We start from the raw sequence: 21,613 nt of genomic DNA, 5'->3' as shown, positions 1-21,613 counted from the left end.
CATAGGCAGAAAGTCCTTCAGAAGGAGAGATATCCTTGGGGGAAGGGGAGCTGATTGAATTTTGTGTTGGGCAATTATCCAGGCTGGAGGATTAGCCCTCCCTTATCAGCGCATGTTATCTGTTCATGGTCAAGTTTGATGGTAAAAGAAATCAGATGCAAGGTAACGGCTTAGTGAGCCGCTATAGAATTCATTCAGCCTGACCAACTGCTTAGCGAATGCACCACAATGTCTTATCTTCCTCTCAAGGTGATTGGGCTTTTTTCTGGTTGAGATGTTCTATGGCAACAATTCAAAGCGTGTAATAGTCCCACAGTGTTTACATTCCCAGCACTGATTTGAGGCTGACATTCCTTGGACCACAGCGATTTCATCTAGTTTCTCAAAAAGATTTGTTTTTACTTCAAGATTCACATCTAAAGAGGGAAAACACCCACACCCATAACTTTGCACTGCGCCTCGCAGGATTGGCTTCCTGCTGTCGTTTGGTCCTTGTGAGAAACTAACACTTCCTACTCAATTACGAGACCCGAGACAACCCCACGTGGATTGTTTTTAATTCTGGGGCTGACACCGCTTCGCCAGGCCTTCTCTCTATTAGGGGAAAACAGACAGGCGGACAAAACACAGAGGACAAGCTGACGTCTCTCCAGGTGCAGGGACGTCCAGCAGGCCTTAATGACTGGGGTTGACAGGCATAACCAGCACTCTCTTTCTCCGTCTGGGGAGCTGTGATCTATTGTAATACCGTCTGCATACAAACTCAAGCCCAAAGATGTTTTCCATGCCATCATTTAATATAATCACTTGGTAATGGTCTTCAGTCATGCAGAGAAAGGCACTGGTTTATGACAACAGCTGCCACAGGTGAGGCTTAAAGTCAAACAGACGACTGGCTCACTGGATGGAGCTCTTAAGTGCCACCTTGAACAGGCACAAAGGAAAAAAGTTGAGAGAGAGTGGGGGCCGTGCTACTGCTTCATTTTGTGCATGGTCATGGTGCACAACATAACCAGTTTTCTCCGACCGCTCTCACGCTTCAAATATGTGCAGAGGCTTGCAAGAGAGCATTGCCCTCCTGTTTCACATCCATCATAAATAAAATAGTGATCTCCCTCTTTTATATTGGATCCATCATCTTTGCTGCAGATGTCTTCTTTAAAATCTCCAGCCCCTATTCACTTCAGTGGGTGGGGAGAAATGATGAACACAGGGCTTTTTAACTTAATCTGCAATGAGCACATGACTCTTCCATAATGTGATTCAGAAAAAATAATTCATGAATTAAACATTTAGTCTTAAAAAATATTTGTACATTCCTGAAATCTTCTCTTGTGTCGGGGCCATTTCGAATCTCCGTGCATGCCATACCCACATTCCTCAAGATCTCTGGCTGAAACTGAACCAAGCTGAAATGGCAGAGAAGGAAACCACATGAAGTCTAACCATTATGGACAGGAGCCGGCTGGTTTCCGGGTACTGTGTGTACTCTACTGCTATGCACTGCTCTACAGGAGGCAGGAGAGCTGCAGCCGCGCTGAGGGTGGCTGACAGCGTTGTGTCATAGAGGCTGACAAAGCCTCAGGTGGCTGGCCAAGTAGGGCCCTGCTCGCTCCCAACAGGGATTATACAGTAGGGTGGACAGTAGACAGGAGGAAATGCTGCCATGCGTGCTCGGGCAGGCACCATGATGAATGACCTCATTAATCTGAGAAGTGAGAAGGGCGCTTCCTCGCCCCAGGCCGTCATTCCTCCTTTCCCTCTTTCATCCTCTTTCTCTTCCTGCATGTTGCTTCTGCATTTTTAACCACTTTGGCTCAAATCATTATTGTACTGTTACCTAAACATTATTTTTAATATAATGTTATGTTGCTACGTTAAGACAGTTCCAGATTAACAGATTACCGTCTTCCTGAAAATCTAATGGCACGAACGGGTTATGTTTGGTTTTCCTCATGCTCCAGCAGTTAGTCATTCACTATAAATGCTCCTACTATCCATTGTTTCTTATGTTTCACTCCATGCTAGAGGCAAGGCTTGACACTGGAAACAATGAAGGGAAACCAGGCATTTCAGACAAGTCACTCTCCCTATGTTGTTCTCTCACTAATATAACATTCTTAGTGAAGCCTCTTCTCAATATAAGAAGACATACAAAGCAACATTTTTATTGACAGAAATGCCACCTAGATCAGACACACTTAAAGGGACACTATGCAGAGTTTCAACCAGCTCTGTATCATAACAATAAAGGTAGTTTGTGTAAATGAACTGCCTGCCCAGATCTTTCTGCTTATCTCCCAGCTCAAATTCACCTGATGACACGTTTCGAGTCATTAAGCAGATGTCAGGCTCTAGGGCTGTTGCTTGAACTACAGATTATACTAGTACATTTTTGAATACCCCCCACCATGGACACAAAGAGTATAGAAAGCGGATTGAGAGAGAGAGATCCACCCCTCTCAAACTCAGACCAAACTGTAAAAGTAGGCATCGCCGATCAAATACAAACCAAGATTCTGCTGCTGCATTGCCTATTTCTCACCTAATATGCCCTCAGACACATTTATTGCACTGTTTAGCTGTCACCCACTGGTTTGTGGACTCCCATTCTGAAGCCTCGGGTTCAGCATTTTAACTGTTGCCATCTTGGTTTTTTGGAGCCAGAAGTGACCATATTTGAGCTAGAGGCTGGAGTTGTGAAGGAGCGAGGGGTGGATCTGACTAAGAAAACGAGGACACTATCAGTAGACAGCCTGTCGCCGCTTGTGTAATGCAAAAAGTTGTGAACAGGAAGTGGGTGTCATACTGTTTCCTGTATTGTGTAAAAAACGTAGGGTGTAAAAACTGAGATCAAACGATAAAACTGATCAAATATGAGATTTGTCCCCGTGTTGTCTATTTCTTGTCTAAAATGTTGTCAGAAGAAAATTTGCTTATTGTTTGATTGTAATTTGGGATCATTTGCTACCAGCCAGATGCTAAACTATGTACTGTGTAAAAACAGACTAGTTCGCATTACGCTACCCACCAGTGCACCGGCGCAGTGCATTATGGTAGTTGTAGGTTTTCTACCTCTTGAGCAAAAATAAATGCTACAGTTACTTTTCTCAGTTTTCACTAGAGCACCACTTATTAACATTTTTGCAAGTTTTATAAAAAGACCATCTTCCCAGCAGTGAAATACTTCTCTAATGCCATTGTGAAATCATCCTTAACATACAGTAGCTGTTCCTTTAAATGGAATTTCCTAACGATTAGCAGAAACTCATGACCACATAGTCACCCTGAGCGGGTGGAGGCATGTGGGAAACATTATGAAGAAGTAACAGTTCTGGCGATTCACCTCAGCAGATGATCTAAACATAAATCCTTTGCACTTAATAACACTACAGGCTTGTGTCTTCTGTAGTTCGTGCAGGCATCTGAGGCCCATCTGCACATTAATTTGCAGAACTATGCTTTTGATCTTTATATAGCACATCGTGCTTCCGACCAGGGTTGAAATAAGTAGCTGACAAAACTACAAAGCTACTGATATTTTTTATTTGGGTTCAAGAGAACAGGAACCGAGACTGAAACGCACTAAGATAAACGTGTTATTTTGCAGAGCACACATCAATGGCAGGTGACATAATCAGTTGTGGAAGTTGATTTGAATGCAGTTACATCTATGATACAAGTATGAGATTTCTATTCATTTCTAGCTGCTCTGGAGACAATGATAATCATGTGTCTTTAACACGTGGCTTCTAAACACACTGCTCCCCAACAAAAATAAAATTGAGCCGTCCACAGTAAGGCCTTAAAGCCTCTCTATCTCTCGCTCTGCCCATCTTACAAGGAAGAAAATACTCCGCAGAAAACAGCCGCAGGGAGAGTGAGGTGAAGTGCAACTGAGCACCAGTAAAGCTGCCGTCATCTGAATTGACCCTAGCGACATGTGACAGGCTGTCACACCAAACCAGCCCTTACGACATTAAAAAACACACACAGAGAGACAGCAGAAATATCCGTCGCAGCTGACCCTGAGATCAAGTGTCACAGCTCGCTGAGGGGCGGGCATGGTGGGCAGGCGGGGCTGCTGTGACTGGCAAGGTACGGGTGGGGAAGGGTGGCTGACATGCACGGCCAAGAAGGGTAGCTCATGCCTTTTCCCATGCTTTTTCACAGATCCTCAGCTCAGGCTGTCAGCACTCGGTGGGATTTTACAAGGAAGACTTAACCTTTTAGTTTCAGTGCTTTCAGCCCGGAGTGACAGATTTGTATCGGGTCCATTGCCAGGCTCCCTCACTGTCATAACAGTGTTTACTAAATGACAGGATCGAGTGCCAGAGATATGAATAGCTCATGAAAGTATAAATGGCCTCCCAGCAGCGGGCTGTGTGCATGCAGTGTATTTATAGAGCTCAATTGCAAATGTACGTCTGGATGAAACTGTAGACCAACATGAAAAACATCCTGCTCCAGATCTCCAGGCACTGGGCTGTTTTCTGTCAAAAAAAAAACATGACTACACCTCTTAAAAGCTGTGCAGATCAAACTAGTTTAATGGAACTGGATGCAGCCATTTATCTCTGTGCAAGAAATAACCACCACTATAAGCAATATCTGTATTCACCATCGTAGTGCCCGCACCTCTCCCCATCTTCCTCTACAAAGCCTTACATATTGCCAGACGAATGCAGGTCCTGGAAAATTGCGCCTGGTTATTTTATCAGCACAAGACCCAGCCTTTCTACGTGCAGCAATATCCTGCACAGGAAATCAATATGACAGAGAGGTGAGATGTGTACACAGGAACCAAGATATAGGATTACTTTAATCTCAGTGTGTTTACAAACAGAATATCAGCCAACTGAACATCACATCGGTTTAGCAGAAAAGTTTTCTTCCTTTTTTGCTGCACAGGTGGAACATTACTACATGCATCGCTAATTCAGCACTTGAATTATTTAGTCGTTCAGTGCAGGTGAATTATTTACGACATACGCGCTACTGGAGCTGCTGGGCACATGGCTGGGGCCCCCTCAGCTACAGCATCTCTGTTCTCAGGATTGTTAACGGGCCTGTTTCAGCTCAGAACAGACAGTTAAAGCCTGTCCTCACTTCAGTGGAAAAATAAAGCTCACTTAGTAAATCTGTGTCACATCTCAGTCCAGAACTGTGTTTGTGTCTCTAATCTTGAGGAAGAGGCCGACAGTGAAAACTCCCTCGGTGCGGGCTATATATATCTCGCAGGCCAAGACGACTAAAAACGGTTTATACAACAACAGGGGAGTTGTGTGAATATTCCACTCAGTTAGATCAGGTAACACCCTGTTGAATCAGCTTGCAGTGAAACGGCCTTCACCACTTTGGGATAAAGCTGTTGATAAGCAGTTAGTTTGAGGTTGGGACCACAGCTGCCAGACCTGAAACCTCTTTGTTTACCATAGAAGCTTATCTTCAACTTACTGTATCTCCAGCTGTGCCCTACAAGGAAGCGTGATGCCTACCACAGAGTGGGAAAATCCAGCAGCTCCTGAAACCTAACTCCACACTGTGGCTAAAGAGGGCATGACAAACATGGACAGTTAATGAAATTCAACGGGACTGTGATACTCCAGAGGACCTGACCTCATCCCCGGGGCTGACAGAGAACTGTGGCAGACTAAAACCAAACAGCTACAGTGTCCAAATAAAAAACATGGCTGCAGCTGCACATCTGGCTCTGCAATGGACTCACATGTCTACGGTATAATACTATAGTTTTTAGGACTGCACCCTGAAAGTCAAAGATTCAAATCATTAGTCGGAGACCCCTCAGTTGTCTGAAGTTCTTCAAGTCGAGTACTCATATGTATTGTTTTGTTGTTGTTGTTGTCGGTCACTGTGCAGTGTGTTTCTTTAGTCCCCAGATTTAGCTGCAGATTTAGTGCTCTTTGCTTTCACGCTGCTCTCCAGTACAGGAAGCTGCAGACCCAGACCTAGGATGAGTCTGTGAGATGGAGGCAGCTGCCCTGAGGTGGAGAGGCTTTGCCTGGTCGGACTCCGAAGTCATGTTATCGTCTGCCTTGTGCTTCGAGGTGGTGAATTTACAGCTCACACAAACTTCATATTGGGTTCACTGGCTTTTGTTTGATATCTCATGTCGGCAAAACATGTTGTTGCACATTTTCGATCTAGATTTCACACCGTTATGTCGCCTCACCGTTCTGGATGAAAGGTACAATCGTGGAATGGGGGGAAGAGTTGTCTCGCCTTTAAGCTGGCAGCGGAGGTAGTAACAGCACTGACATGATCTCAGCCAGCAGCACAGGACCATCAACAGGACAGGTGTGACATTTCAACAATGTGTTATGTGTTTGACCCACTGCTGAGAGATTTAAAAAGAAGCTGATAGCAGTCAGCAACTAACTCAAAAAAGAAGAGTGACCGAAAATGTCCACAAATTGGAAAAACAACGAGGTCCTGGTGCAACTTACCCTCCAAGCAGAGGGTGAAAACAGCCACTATATAGTAAGGACAGTAAATGATTGTTATTGGAATGTTATACCGTTATATTTTAGAAAGTGCTGCAAACATGTATGTTGTATGTCACACTGTTGTGTTACATGTCACGCCAGTCATGCCTCCTTTGCTTCCGCAATGCCAGCATGCTGTCTAAAATCACACACTGGAGCAGCATGATGCCGCTGTCGTTCAGTTCTGTGTAAAAATGCACTTTCAGATGACTTTATAGCGGCCCTGTAGTGCAATCTCTGCTTAAAAAGGTCACTGTCACCCTGAACTAACTGCCAAACCCTGTTCAAACTCTCAGACTCCACATGGAAAACAAAGAATGAAAAGACAAATATTTGTATTTAACAGCCAAAATCGACTGACATCATTCTAAGTCGGGTACAGCCCTAATAATTTATTCTGCACACAGGGTTTAGAGGAATTACAAGCAATGAATGATTATCATGAAATTAATTTGATTCAAATGACACTGAGACTCATAAATCTGCATGCCTTTTCCAAGCATGAAATACTTGTATTTCCGAATATATTTTCCAAATCAGACAAGGATGGTCAAGCATTTGACAGCCTTTGTCAAAGACGTAAATGTCAAAGAGCTCAATTTGCACTACACGCCATAATCAGGTGATCAATAACACGGGCATTAGGCTTTCTGACAGGGCTGTAGTGTATTTCTCATCCCTTGATCTGCCCTGGTTTGACGCAACATCTCAGATTTATGGCTTATCAAGGAAGGACGCTTTAGACAACAAAGGGAAATAAGGCATCTTTCTTGCAGCCTCCTAAAAGTGTCCTGAGACTACAAACAAGCACCACATTGTCTACAGGAGGTTTGACATTCTCTCTTTAAGTGAGTAAGAGGAGAATCTCAGAAACAGTGTGCCCTAACAACATGTGATCCCCATCTAAATAGTTTCCAGCATGATATCAGCCTGAATCAAGCATACAAAAGGCTGCATTGTAAGGCCTGGTGTGGACCGGGCTGAACAAGGGTCATTGTGCAGCCTGATCGTAGTCAAAAAAAGCAGGAGAAGTTTTCATTCCTCCATCAATGGAAATGGTGCACTAAGCAAATTCCCAGCTGAGATAATTACTCAGGGTGAGGCGCAAGATGAGTTAACTCCATTACGGTTTAGCAGAGTAGTCGTATCAGCGTATGGTTAATGGACACAGCTATATCCAGTGTCATAAAAACAAAGAAAGCACAGCACACAGCGTCATGCTACTATTACAACTGCTTAGGTTTATCTTTGTGATCTAATCAATCAAGCGGGTTAAAAATACTTCACAAAGGAAAGCCATCAGCTCTGTCATCTTACATCCTCTGTTGGAGACCACCAGCATGGAGAGAGGTCAGGTTACTGCTTATTTTGCCGAGGAGTGCTGGAAGGAAGGAAGTGCAGACAGAGCAGAGCAGGGGAGGGGGAGACGTGCAAACCAAGGCAGGAAACACACTGCAGACCAGGCGCATTCTCCGCATCCGGTCCACACAACCACGGAAACAACATACACTTGCTCACATGCACAGGAACACATCCACACTGCACGTGTAAACATACACATCCCATCCCTGGCCATGATGAAGCAAACGTCACCGTACGCAGAAAATAATAGGCCTTGTTTGAGGCAGGACGACCGCCCACTCCGGGCTGGCGCAGAGCGGGCACAGAGAGCGAGATCTCAGTGTAGTGTGACATTGAAGCTGACACGTCTATTGAAGAGAGCAGATGAAGTGTGGCCTGTAGCACTGGGACAATGGGAATTAGCCATATTAGCATGGATTCAAGCAGAGGAGAGAATGGAGGCTGTTGAGTTTTTCCTGACACAGAGCTCTACAAAGTCAACCCCTGAGTTGGCGCTTAAATGGTTGCCTGGAGGTGATAAGGGATGATTGGATAAACTGAATTCTTATTAAATTATACCATTACTTTAAAGATACACTAAGCAGGATTTAAATAAATCAATGTATAGCCTTATACAGAAGTAATTCCTCTCATTCATTATTTATGACCCACTAGAAGTGTGTGGCTGTGTATTGCTCTGCAGAGCCTCTGCTCTCTGTCTGTATTTTCTTATTTTATTCTTATTTTCTGTGTTCAGGACATTCATGGGCATGTAACCCCACAGCGCTCAGGTGAGGTCAGGGCTTTATAAAAAGGTGGCGACCAGTTACTAGATTATAAGTAACAGGCATCCAAGAGACACTGCGCCAGAATAAAAAACAAATATCCTCCTGAACTGAAGACCTGAACTTTTGTTTGGTATGCATTTTTAATTTCTTAAACTTTGTCAATGATAATAAAGTCCCAACGTCCTCAAACGTGATGATAACAGAGTTCCAATGTCTTCAAATGAGTACTTCCTGATTAACAGCGCCTCAGCTTATTACTGTTACTAAAATTGGTCAAATCTGTTGCCATATCAAACTAAGACACATTATTAATCATATATAAACAAGTTTCAACCATAAAATGTGATCAGGTTTTAGATCTTGTTCACTTTCGTGTCGGGATCAGCTGACTTGGTAGAGATGGCTGCCATCTTGTTTTTACATGGATTAGTGCATTGTGCCCCTGGTACAAAAAAGTGTCCACGAACGAGGACAACAGGTCTAAGTATAAGGTCAAGTAAACCCAAAATGTGATGTCCTCAAATGAGGACGCAGGGTCTCAGGAGACGAAACACTAAATGAGAGTGAATCTAGGGTTAGCTTTTACTTTCATTTTCACTGCAGAGTCTGTCAACAAACCATAACCCACAATCCTACATAGTATATCTTTAAAGATGTAGCTTTTCAAAGGGTAAAATAATCCACAGCATGACGACGAAGGACTTATAACAAAATGCCTAATTTAATTTTCCAAAATACACTTAGTCCACTTCAAAATCATATTATTTGTGACTACAGTGAATAATTCACTGGATTTAAGGGTTAAAATGAAGAGAAAAATATATATCGATTAACAATAAACTAGACTGGTGATGTTTTTTTCCTTAAAATTGGTCAAAGGGGACTCATCGGCTATTGTTCGATGACGATAAAGCCTCTGGGGCGAGGGCCAATATCTCAGGCTGATCTGGTGTAGGCGGCAGATATCCAGGCCTGGACTTCCTCTTCTGTGCGGAGTTCATTTCGGCTAATCTCTGTAAACACAAATCTTCAAATGAATCCAGATAAAGTTTTAAGAAGGCTAATATAAAGCAAACTCGTTGTCTGATGATAGCTAATGGGTTCTGAGGTTGCATTTCCACCAATGCTTTCCAACCCTACACATGGTCTGTTTACCTGCTGTTCAAAAACGATTGGTCAACACTACTCAGACAACAAACTGACACACTTCTTATACCAAAATCTCTTCTGCAGAGTCAGCATACATATTAAGACTGTGTTTATAGAGATTGAAGAGGACTGAGTAAGTTGGAAAATCCCTCTTCAAATTTTTGTCTTCTCTAGTTGAGAGCAGCTGTTGGCCTTCTACGTCCACAATCACACCTAAATCTAAGGAGGAAGGAACACGGCATGAAAAACAAAAATGTTGAGGCCAGCTTACATAACGACAGGATATTAATCATTCAATCTAATATTAAAATATTTAAATGATAGACTAATTTATCCTTTTCTACATGAATCACACTCGACTGCATTTGTAATTTGATTCAAAGCCTCTCTGATTTTTTCATAGATTGAATGTCGTAGTAAGGTCTAATTAGTGTTTCTATCATTTCAATCTTTTAGCAGATCATACACTTGCTCAAATTACTAAAATGCCTCAGGCAATGATTTTTTCTTAAAAGATTTGCAGTCCTGTTAGACTCCAGAGTACAGATTATTGACTGCATCGATTTTCACCACTGCGGGCTGTGAATAAATGTACACATGTGGGAGGGTAAGCATGTGCATGTGCATCTACGAGTGTGTATGTGTAGGTGTGCACAGCCTGAGTCAAGCCAAGGACAGGGAATATCAATTGAGGTTGTTGTGCCAGCAGCCTCCTTCTGCACCAAATCACATTCACTGTCACATATCATTTTCACATCGAGCCAGATTTTCTATTTGGGTTGAAGGTACAAACTCGATTCTGCCACAGGTTGGAGGATTTTTATTTTATTTTTTTGCAGAGGCAACAGCCGCAGAGACCTATTTAATCTTCAGGTTCCCCTCTGGGTTGGAGGGAGGGGAAACCATTTTTGTTCCAAGCACAACAACTAGGTCATTTTAATAAAGCTCCCATATTTGAATCTCTTTCATCTGATGCACAGGCAAATATGTGGATAAAAGAGAAACAGAAGAGATGTCATTAAAATGAATTATAGGCACAAAGTTTATCTGATAGGGGAGGATTTAAGAAAAATAAAGTAGTCTGACCAACAGATGCTACAGTATGTGCTCTAGTTCCCAGCGCTGCATGTGGTGGGAAGAGCACACACATCAATCTCACATACACAGTCCAGTCGCCAGAAGAAAATGTTGGCATTGTACATTTCTGCAAATCACAGATATGTTACATTTGTATGTTTCATATGTATCTACGTTTCTAAAGTGATGTCATGTATGAGCTGAATGTCACTGGATGGTGGATGGTGTGACACCTCAGCATGACGCCTGCCAAGATGCAGATCACTGTTTATGACCAACAAAGAACAAGACCAGCTGTTTTTTAGCGAGTGATTGTTGCCTTTTCAGCTGTCTTTTTAGCCACCAAATGTGGTTGTTTTTTAGTGACCTGTCGCTGTGTTTCCACCAGGTACACTGCCATGAAAAGCAGTTGTTTTTTACGTAAACATTGCTGGGTTTCTAGCTGGGATGTTGCCACAAATAGCGGTTGGTTTTTATGTAGACGTTGCTGGGTTTCTAGCCGGGGTGTTGCCACAAATAGTGGTCGTTTTTTACGTAGATATTGCTGGGTTTCTAGCCGGTATAATGCAACAAATAGCGGTTGTTTGTTATATAGACATTGCTGGGTTTCTAGCCGGGATATTGACACAAATAGCAGTTGTTTCTTTACAGACATCTTTGCATTTCTATCCCAGATAGTGCCACAAATAGCAGTTGTTTTTTACGAAGACATTTCTAGCCAGGATTTTGGCACAAATATCAGTTGCTTTTTTACAGAGACATCATTGCATTTCTAGCCATGATATTGCCACAAATAACGGTTGTTTTGTACGTAGACACTGCTCGGTTTCTAGTCAGGCTATTGCCATGTATAGAGATATCATTGCATCTCTAGCCGGGATAGAGCCACAAATAGTGGTTGTTTTTTACATACAACATTGCTGGATATTGCCACAAATAGTGGTTGTTTTTTATGTGGACATTGCTGGGTTTCTAGCTGGGATATTGCCACAAATAGCTATTGTTTTTATGTAGACATTGCTGGGTTTTAGCTGGGATATTGCCTCAAATAGCTGTTGTTTTTTATGTAGACATTGCTGCGTTTCTAGCCAGCATATTGCCACAAATAGTGTTTGTTTTTTATGTGGACATTGCTGGGTTTCTCGGCAGGATATGGCCACAAAAAGTGGTTGTTTGTATAAAGATATCACTGCATTTCCAGCAGAGATAGTGCCAGAAAAAGCAGTGGGTTTTTTTCTGAAGACATTGCTGAGTTTCCAGCCACGATAATGCCCTCAAAATGGGGTTTTTGAGCTAAAACACAATATTTTCCTTACCATGAGCAAGTGGTTTTTGTGCCTAAAAATAACTTCACATTGATCACAGCATTGTTGAAACATAAAATTTCAAATTACCTGCTACATAATAACATAGCAGTAAAACATACCTGTGGTTTGCCAAATGTACACTGCCAACATTTACTCTGGCAATGGGGTTGACATACATTAACTACAACACACCCTCAGCTTAAACTAACATGAAGAAAAGGAGTAAAATTAAGTTCACAAACAGTGTGTTTCTGACATAGTCTTTGACATTTCCCACCCACAAGAGAAATCTGTGGGTCTGACAGTTACTCAGCCACTGCGGTGGGACACATGTGGGCCACAAGGCTTTTTGGCAGTGGCTGTGAGCAATGTAGATTGTGGAGCAATGATTCAGATAAACGTGAGGTGAGATTTGGGTCTCAGTGTCAAAGCAAGTGAGAATCACTCATCAAGGTGGCGCCATTTCTGTGACAGAAAAACCTTTCAGATCATAGGGACATTCACACAGATCCAAGTGTTACTCTGTAGATGGTAAATATGTGGGCTGAATGGCACTGCATTCAAAATGGTTGTATTTATATGAGCAGTAATCATTTTAGACTCAATGGTGAAATGACAATTTCACTTCTTTTAGAGACTCTGATGAAGGCCACTCTAAGGAAGCGAGGGGGCACCCAGGGGAAGATCCTGAGGTGAGGCCAGGGTCTCCACGCTGGGATCAGGGAGACGTAAAAGTGAGGATGATGGGGGAGGAAGTAGGATGAATGAAGCCATGCAGCTGGGCCAAGAGATCAGTGGAAAACTCCCAACAAAGGCACAGGAAAACTGGGAAGACTGGGGCAGGTCCTCTGGGACAGTCACAGCCCCAGTGAGGGGCTAAAAACTGATTAAACTAGAGAAGAAAACACACAGACTCTTTTTCTGTGGAAATAAAGTGCATCGGAAGCTTCCTTACTCAGCTCATGATTTGCCAAGAAGCAAATATTGTCATGCTGAAGTGACAAATGATCAGGAAATGTAATACTGGTGAGGAGACAGAATGTCTACTTCAGACAAGATGAGAGAAGTGAAACAAAAAAAAACTTGCATCCCAGAGTGGGAGTACAAACCCCGACAGCCTCCAGGAATAAATTACTTTTGATTTGCATTACTGTTGATGTTTGTTTTTGCCGAGTTCTGAGTGAATATGCTTCACCACATTTTAGGCCTCCAGCGCGATGCCTTCACTACAACTGGGCGTGATCAACTGGGCACCATAAATGAGAGGCTTTACATCATTTTCCCTGGCACGCGGTATTACAAGCTCTGTCAACTGGCAAATGGAAGGGAAAGTTGGCACGGGTGTGAAGAGAAGCAGAGGCAGCAGAGACAGGAAAGTTGAGAGTTACGGGATCAGGTACATGTTCAAATATGCCAGCGGCACCTGGCTTGATTCCATGTCAATGACAAGCATTGAACACAGTCCAACAGATTAACCAATATCTATTTGAATAAAAACAGTGCAAGTCAAAAACAAAACAGGAATTAGGATGCACCACAGGCAGACTTTGGTCACCTCGCAGCACTCGTATTTCAACACTTCAAAGGTTCAAGTTCTGTCAGAAGAAAAGAGCATTCAAACCGACTAAGACCCACCTCTTCCAAAAAAAGCCAGTAAAAGAAAAGTCGCAGAGGATTCCAAAACACACCCTCATTTCTGGGAAAGCTGCTGGAGTGAGTTTGGCGCATGGTATGTGATGTTGGTGGGACTGTTGAAACTGTCCAGATATAACTGTGTGTGTGCAGCTCCACTCAGGGAGCAGTCAACTTGCAGTCTGGTACACAATGAGGATTCACAGCCTCTGGGTATGACGACCGACTATGCTGCCAAAGATAGAGGGGTGGGGGGTGGGGGTGAAGGCTATCCTATTTAAAACTGCACTCTCATCTACGCTGTAACAGTACTGGGATACTGTATCCGTGAGGGTGTTCCTTAAGTTGGTCCTAACAATGATCTGAGAAAAAGTAAACAGATAACACAGTGCTGTCATTACAGCAGCTAAGGCCTGGGCTGCACGCATTACATGGCAGTCTCCAATGACACACATATAAAGCAAGATTTTCTGGTTGTACTTTGAATATTAAGTCCGTCAAACTCTTAAGTAATAAGTTTAAATGTTAGAAAGGTTTTAAAGATAATGTGTGTTAATGACAACACAGCAACAAATTTTGGGTTGCAAGATTGTGAAAAATCCCTTAAAGGGGCTAGATGCTAAATTTCAGCCCAGTCCTGTAGAAATACACAAAGTCTTAACAACACATTACATGATGGTGGTGGGTACAAAATGCATTAAAATTACATGCTGGCAACACACAAACAATGCTGATGCAAAGTCAATGACCATCTTTTTCTGAGGTGGATACATGAATTAAGTATAAACAGCAAGACGTCTGCATAGTGTGGGTGAGAGGGTGGTGGATGGGTCACACAAACATGGACTTTCAACCAGGAGCCTGCTGTTCACCTCCCATTTGAACCCAAAAGTTGATGCTGTGACATGATTTTACGAACTCTACGTAACTACGCAAAGTACGTCAAAACCGTCTAAACGTCTAAACCTAACCAAGTGTTTTCTTTCCTTTGACCATTTTCAAAACTAAGCTGCGACCATTCATAATAGATTTTGCAATGCCAGTTGGCATTGGTCTTGTTTTCATGTTGCATTCACATAGTTTTAACATGGTTCGTGCACCACCATCTAATGTGCTTTTAAAAAGTCATGTCCATTTCATGTATTTCTATGAGATTGTGTTGGAAATTCAGAGCATATGAGTTGTCTGGACACAATTCTAAACACTGAGGTGGCCGAGCCTTCGGCTAACAGCTAATGGTGCAAGCTCCATAAACAGCGCCAAACAATGGCAACAGTGCTGACAGAGCTAACGATGTTAACCAGGGAGGAACCAAGGGGTCGGTGCTAAGCTTCCATGACGACATACCAATATCAGCAGTAACCACCCCATGGGCGTAGTGCATATCTGCAAGCCAGTGGAATACACACACATGCAACATGCACGCGAGGCCAGTTCGGCTTACCACAACAAAACCACAGAGTTCAGATGAGGCCACAACACACAGAGGGCATGTGACTTCCTTCTCTGCTCAGGACGCCACTACTCCACTATAACTTTATACAAAAAATAACTGTTTGCTGCTGTTTAAATGCTCTGAATATCGTATACTGCTCCTGTAAACTAGGGCTGGGTGATAGGGAGAAAATCAAATATCACGATACCTCCATATGGTATTGCAACAATATTGTGGTGTTGATTTTTGGTGATTTTTTTTATGAATAATCATGTTGATATAATTAATAATAAGTGTGTAAAGGCAAATAATAGGAGAGCAAAACAGTCTGGCAAGCTCAGAAAATTACAGCACTTTACTGTAATGCAGCCTTTAAACCCAGTAAAAGATAATACTTACAATATTAGAATATACTAAATCTAAGACAGTATCAGGTCTCATATCATGATATCGATATAATACTCACATATTGCCTAGCCCTACCTTAAACTGATGCATATCACTATCATGCAGGACAACTCCTCTCCAATGGATACTAAAGAGCAAAAGCTGCACAAAGCTAAGTGCAATTCTAACACGGAGACCACAATCATTTTTCACAAGTTGATCATCAAGTTAAACTGCTGTTATTTAAGCTTGTGTGAGCTGTGAAACAAAACCCCTTACAACGAGATTTCACTCATTGCAACATGCCTGATATATTTCTGTCTCGAGGCACCAGGTAGAGAAAGATATTTATTGGGTTATCTGCGGACACGCCCTCTGAGAGCTCTTCACACTCAGTGAGGAAGATCAAAGTTCAAGGAACCATTGCTGCTCGTCTATAAGCACCAGCCTTCTGGGAAAAAATTCCCACAGCCCTGAGAACGAGGGTTGTCCTGAGGTTAACCAGCCTCAGACACCATGTCAGTGGGAACACAAGCTCTGCACCCTGTAACTTACCTAAATTAGATGTTTTCATCTCTGCTACAGCCTAATGTTGGCCTGAACCAAATAACTGTGAAAACAAATCACAGTAACCTGTATTTTCAATCCAGTCACGCCTCTGACTTTTCTCCAAACCTTTGCATCAAAGGTTTCTAGTAAATTCTGTGAATGCTGGTTCATGTATGGCTGTCTGGCTCATGACAGATGAGGTGCTGACTGAGAGAAGGGCAGGGTGGCATGCTGGCAGACGGAGGCCTTGGAGGCTCAGAGGTAGACCTGAAATAGCCCTGCTGCTGCATTACAGCATTACATCACAATTGAGTCCACCGTCATGGCTGCCACTGCATCATGCCACCGCCGAGATGTCATAGGATGGGAACAATTGGATGCAACGGGTGTGAGTCACACAACTGAGCAGTCAACAGGGAAAGCAGGCAGGCAGACAAACAAGGAGCAATAGTATGAGGATCCATACGTGCAGCAAACCCCACACTTCCTGTGTAATTTAAAGCAATGCACCACAACCGCTGATAATAAGGCAGAATGTATCTGCTTACATTCCTTACTGCATCTGCATGACAGACACTAGAGAGAGAACACGCCTTCTGTTTTCCCACAAATACCACATTATTTGACATATGAGAAAAATCACTGTTCCTGCTCCTGACAACTTAGTCAAAACCGTATAACCACATCAAAGTCAAAAAGGTACGAGCTGAGCGAGTACCAGCGAGAACTAGATCAAACGCTGCCTGTGGGCTCTCTCACCATCAATCCTGTGTAAAAAAAAAAAAAAAAAAAAAAAAAAAAAGGAAACATACCTGACATGCTTTTTACGCTAATGTCTGTTTGCTCAGCTGTGGGAACAGTTGTAACCAATATATTTGCAGGAAAGCACGCGTATTGTCTCCAAAGTAGCAGAACAAGTTGGTTAACATGTTTGACCTCTCCAGATACTGCCGCCGTGCCCCAGGAGACAGTCCTCACTGTGGCAGTTTTCACACAAAGCAGACAGATGACGGATAAAGAGAAATATGTAATTCAGCTCTACTCATAAAGCGTTTACAAACACTTCAACATTCTTAGAGAGCAGTCAAATCTTAAAAAGAGGGGACCGGAGGCACTGTCTGAACCCAGAGAAATGTATTGCAAATTCAAGTCAAGACCCAAAAGCTTCCATATATGGCTCAAAACTTGTGTGTGTAATAGTGAAGTCATTTAAATTGTTTTTTCAAAGTGAGAATCATTTAGGTTCAATAAAGAGTACACGAATAAGCAGAGTACAAAATATTAAAGGTGCCATATATGAACTCAGAGTCTGGGCCTGGATTGTCCACACACGGCTCTCGCCTCTGACGTCACAAGCAAACACAGGGGCGGCCCAGCCAAAATGGCAGCGGCTAGCAGTGCTAACAATGACAACAGTGGTGACAGAGCTAATGGTGGTTGGGACTGGAGGGTCAGTGTTACGCTTCTGAAACTGTCACAACATTATCAGCTGTGATTAGCTAGCCAGTGGGACACACACACACACACACACACACACATGGACTCACATGCACTAATAAGCATGCGCGGCCCGACTGTCCACCACAACAAAGAACAGAGAAGCTCAGATGACAACACGCACAGAGAGTGTGACTTCGTTCTCTGCTCACGGTGCCATTACTCCACTTTATCTTTACACACCAAATAGTTGTTTGCTGCTTTATTAATGTTCAAAATCTCATATGTAATATTTTTATACAGTATGGACTATCTTTAAGCTGCTAAAAGGGAAGTTTATGGTAAAATCATAATTGTTTAAATGAAAGCACGCAGAATTATCAGCTCGATAAAGTGGAATCCTTTAAGTAATACATGTCTATTAAATATAACAGATAGAGACAGACATAAGACGGACGTAATAGATCAGTAATAAATGTTAATTTCAGGTCATCTTAAAGAAAAAAAAAACATATTTTCCACTGGTGATACAGATGTGTTAGTTGGAGAAACAGCCTGAGGTTATTTGGAGAAGCATGGGCTGCTCTGCACACATGGGACTGCTCAGCCCAGTGACGCTCATTTCGCCTGAACTCAGAGCGAGCTCTGTCCAGAGACTGAAGAAAATGACCAACAATCACTGAGAGTATACACCCTTGTTCAGATTTCAGATGGCTTCTTCCAGGAAATCTATCACTGCTTTGTAGTCCTGCTTTTCCTCACCAGCAGAGCATCAAATCTACAAAGAAAGAGCATTCTGGGATAAATAACCGTGTCTCGCTTGTAGATGCATCATCTTGAAGTGATTAGGCCAGGAAAAAATGTTGGACAAACATCACTCTGGTGCTACAGAGAGGAGGAGTCCATCTCCTTCAGGTGGACCACCATGGGACCTTATGTTGGAGAAAATATGTACGGTAGTTAAGGGGGAGAGACAAACAATTCTTTGATCCCGTTTCAATGTTGATATTACAGATACAATGTTTGTCAATTTAAAAGATAATTTTGCAGTTAAAGACACTGTTAAAACTGTTCAAGACTGTGAAACTATGTAATTAGAAACACTACACATCCAAAAGTCGTGTAAATGAGGCTAAAGCTACGATGCCTGTGTGTTTAGTACCGTGATGTATTCACAAGAGCAACAGGTTTTGCTCGTTCTTTTGCATCCAGGCTGATAAAAAGATCAGGAGTCGCTGGATGAAACAAAAACGGTGGGATAACATTACATTAGTGCCATATTTATATTGTTGACATTCTGTGCAAGACGAGAGATGTAGCTGGCTGAGCGGTCTCCCTCGAAACTCAATGGTACTAGGACAAACTGCGACTTTCTTGATTTGCAAAATGATCTTTTAAATTGACAAAGATCAAATGTAATGTAATTCATTGCACAATTCAGACAAAATTTAAAAAAAATATATATGTTTTTAGCCGTTGACTAGCATCCATATTTTTTCCAAAATAGGGACATCGAAAGGGGAGAGATTTCACCTCTCTATTAAGGGGTGGGGAAGAAATCAATGCAGCATATTATTGCAATGTTTTATGTGGATACATGGACGACAAATATCTTTTTTTTAACTTGCAAATACAAATTAATCTTTTCGCAAACTACTGGAATAATTGAAACAACTGCTTTTCAGTCTACTGAATTTTGGGACATAAGTTGCAGCTGAAAAAAGGTAATAAATAGTAATATCGCAATAATCTGCACATCTCAAAATGTTAAAAACCACAATAACATTGCAGCGTGACTTAAAGTACCATGATAATATCATATCATGAGGCCTCTCTGGGGATTCCCACCCCTATCTCCACTGCATAGTGAGGCATGCTTTGAGATGTATGTCAAAAACATCCACTGAAGAACGGCAATAAATGAAGGTAGATAACAAAACCAGTGAGCGTAAAATCACGCTCTGTAGCTCTTTTGAAGGCAACACCGTGATGCAGTCGTACAGGACTGTGCACTTGGCAGGACTGACAGACAGACAGATACCGCGCCATGAGTCATGCAGGCATGACTACAGTGTGGCCCCCTCAGCAGCCCCCTGAAAAACTCACATACCAGCCAGTCAACACAGGCCAGCCTGGATGGTCCACCTGCCTCAGCAGAGCTACCCCCAGCTCCCTCCAAGTATCACGTACCCACATGAATCCACATAAACATCTACACACACACACACATACACACATTGGGAATATTCACTCTGGGGTCCAGTTGGATCAGATACAGAGGATGAGCATGACTGCCACTATCACACATCAGAGCCCTGCTTTATTGGTGCGATTACATCACCCAGAGCCATGATCCCCCTCCCTCCATGTGATAAGGTTTCAGGAACACTGGGCACACAAACCAGGCCATGTGCTACTATGTCCTGTCTGCCAAAATAACTCAGCAGTTTCTAATACAGTACGTCTATGGTTTCACTTTAGTCTGCCCAGGTATTGTAGGACATTGGAGCGCGTAACCTTCCTGATGTCAACAAGTTTGCAGTTTGTTAATGTGCGACCCGCTGTCCTGGAGCTTTGGGCCTCTGATGAGTCAAATCCAGCCTTTTTCAGGTGGCCCCTCCACGCGTACGATTTTGAGGAATCTGTGCCCTTTTGTGACCGTCTGCCGTGAGTCACTTTGAGTCACTGTGTGTGAGCGCCTCATGAAAGCCACAATACCAAAGACAACAAAGAACTAAAGGATAAAGTAACACTTTCAGGTTCAAAGGGTTCAGGGAGACGACATGAGAAGCTGCCCGCTGTTCTTTTTCATCCACATTTTCACTATGAATTATGCAACATTTGTGTGTAGCCATCTATATTATTGCAAAGCGCAGAGCTGCTATTTGTTGATGCACAGACACATTTAAACATTCATGATTGCCTTCATGGACGGTGATGCTGAGCAATAGGAAGAGGAGGAGTGGGAGGAGGAGGAGGATGACTGAGGTCATGGTGTGACTTTATGCATGATGTGTTGCATGATTAGTCAACAACAGAGTCATTTAGGTCCAAACTTACATTACAAAACTGAGCCATCTTCCAAAAGCCTCCAGCCACATGAGATAATGCTGCCTGATGTCGAAATTAAACCATCAAGCCTTTTGCTCATACAGCGTGCTTCTAATGAAAGTAATCCCTCCTGAATTTGGCCAAGTTTAAGTAAAAAAAAAAAGTAATTTAGCTTCTCAGCCTGTGGCTCATTTTGGACATGAGGCTCATTTCATACCTCATTAATCCCACTTCCACATCTTTTGCATATGTAGGGTATTTCACACTTTTCTAAAAGGTGACTGGGCCTAAAAGGTAGACCCAATTACACTACATGAGCACTTTAAATAGCCTACTTTCACTATGAAAACTCCTACACGCAGCGCAGATGGCACAGCCCCTTGTAACCTCACTATGCTCACTATGTCCAGCCTGTGTGTGAAGGATTCCCATGTTGCCCAGTAATTCATGGACTAGTATATATGCTGGTTTATCCTCCTCGATCACGACGCGTGAGCGCTTCCTCCGGCTGCTGCCTTCCGTATGGGCGACCACAGGAGACAGTCACGAAATTATGACACAACTTACCCTTCTAACAACCGGCTCAGATGATCCCCAGCAGTGAAAACAAATCCGGTTTCACAGATTTTTTTTCTCCTCCAGGCAGCAGATGAGATGATTTGTCACATCATCCTGATACAGAGGCGCAGGAATAAACGCGCTTCTTGTTTTTTTTCCACACAGCCCGCAGATGTTTTTTAAGCCAAGCCCGGTGCCGTGGTATTAAATCTGGCCAGTCTTGATCACACCAGCAGCAGAGGCAGTCCAAGGTGCTGGGGTGGAAATGTATAGCCGCCGTCCGGATCTCTGCTTCCCACCTACGGACAGAGCATTCCCACACTGCTCCATGAATCGACCCGGGGTAAGTTTTCTTCTGCCGGTTGTAGCCTAATTCAGTTTGGCGGAGAGTCAGCC

At 42.9% G+C, this 21,613-nt stretch overlaps 1 protein-coding gene across 2 annotated transcripts in view; it reads right to left on the bottom strand.

The window, feature by feature from the left end:
- Positions 1-21,613, bottom strand: part of rhbdf1a (rhomboid 5 homolog 1a (Drosophila)) — a 41,918-nt gene extending 20,305 nt beyond the window's left edge. Inside the window, exon 1 of one of the 2 annotated variants that reach the window (XM_050069806.1) lies at positions 21,227-21,613. The gene's annotated coding sequence lies outside the window, so the exon portion shown is untranslated. The remainder of the gene's footprint in view (positions 1-21,226) is intronic. The other variant, XM_050069807.1, reaches the window with a different exon arrangement.

The sequence above is a fragment of the Epinephelus moara genome, chromosome 18 (genome assembly GCF_006386435.1).
Source record: "Epinephelus moara isolate mb chromosome 18, YSFRI_EMoa_1.0, whole genome shotgun sequence".
Classification (NCBI taxonomy): Eukaryota; Metazoa; Chordata; class Actinopteri; order Perciformes; family Serranidae; genus Epinephelus; species Epinephelus moara.
The sequence above is the reverse complement of the archived record's forward strand: the minus strand, read 5'-3'. Positions and strand labels throughout refer to the sequence as shown.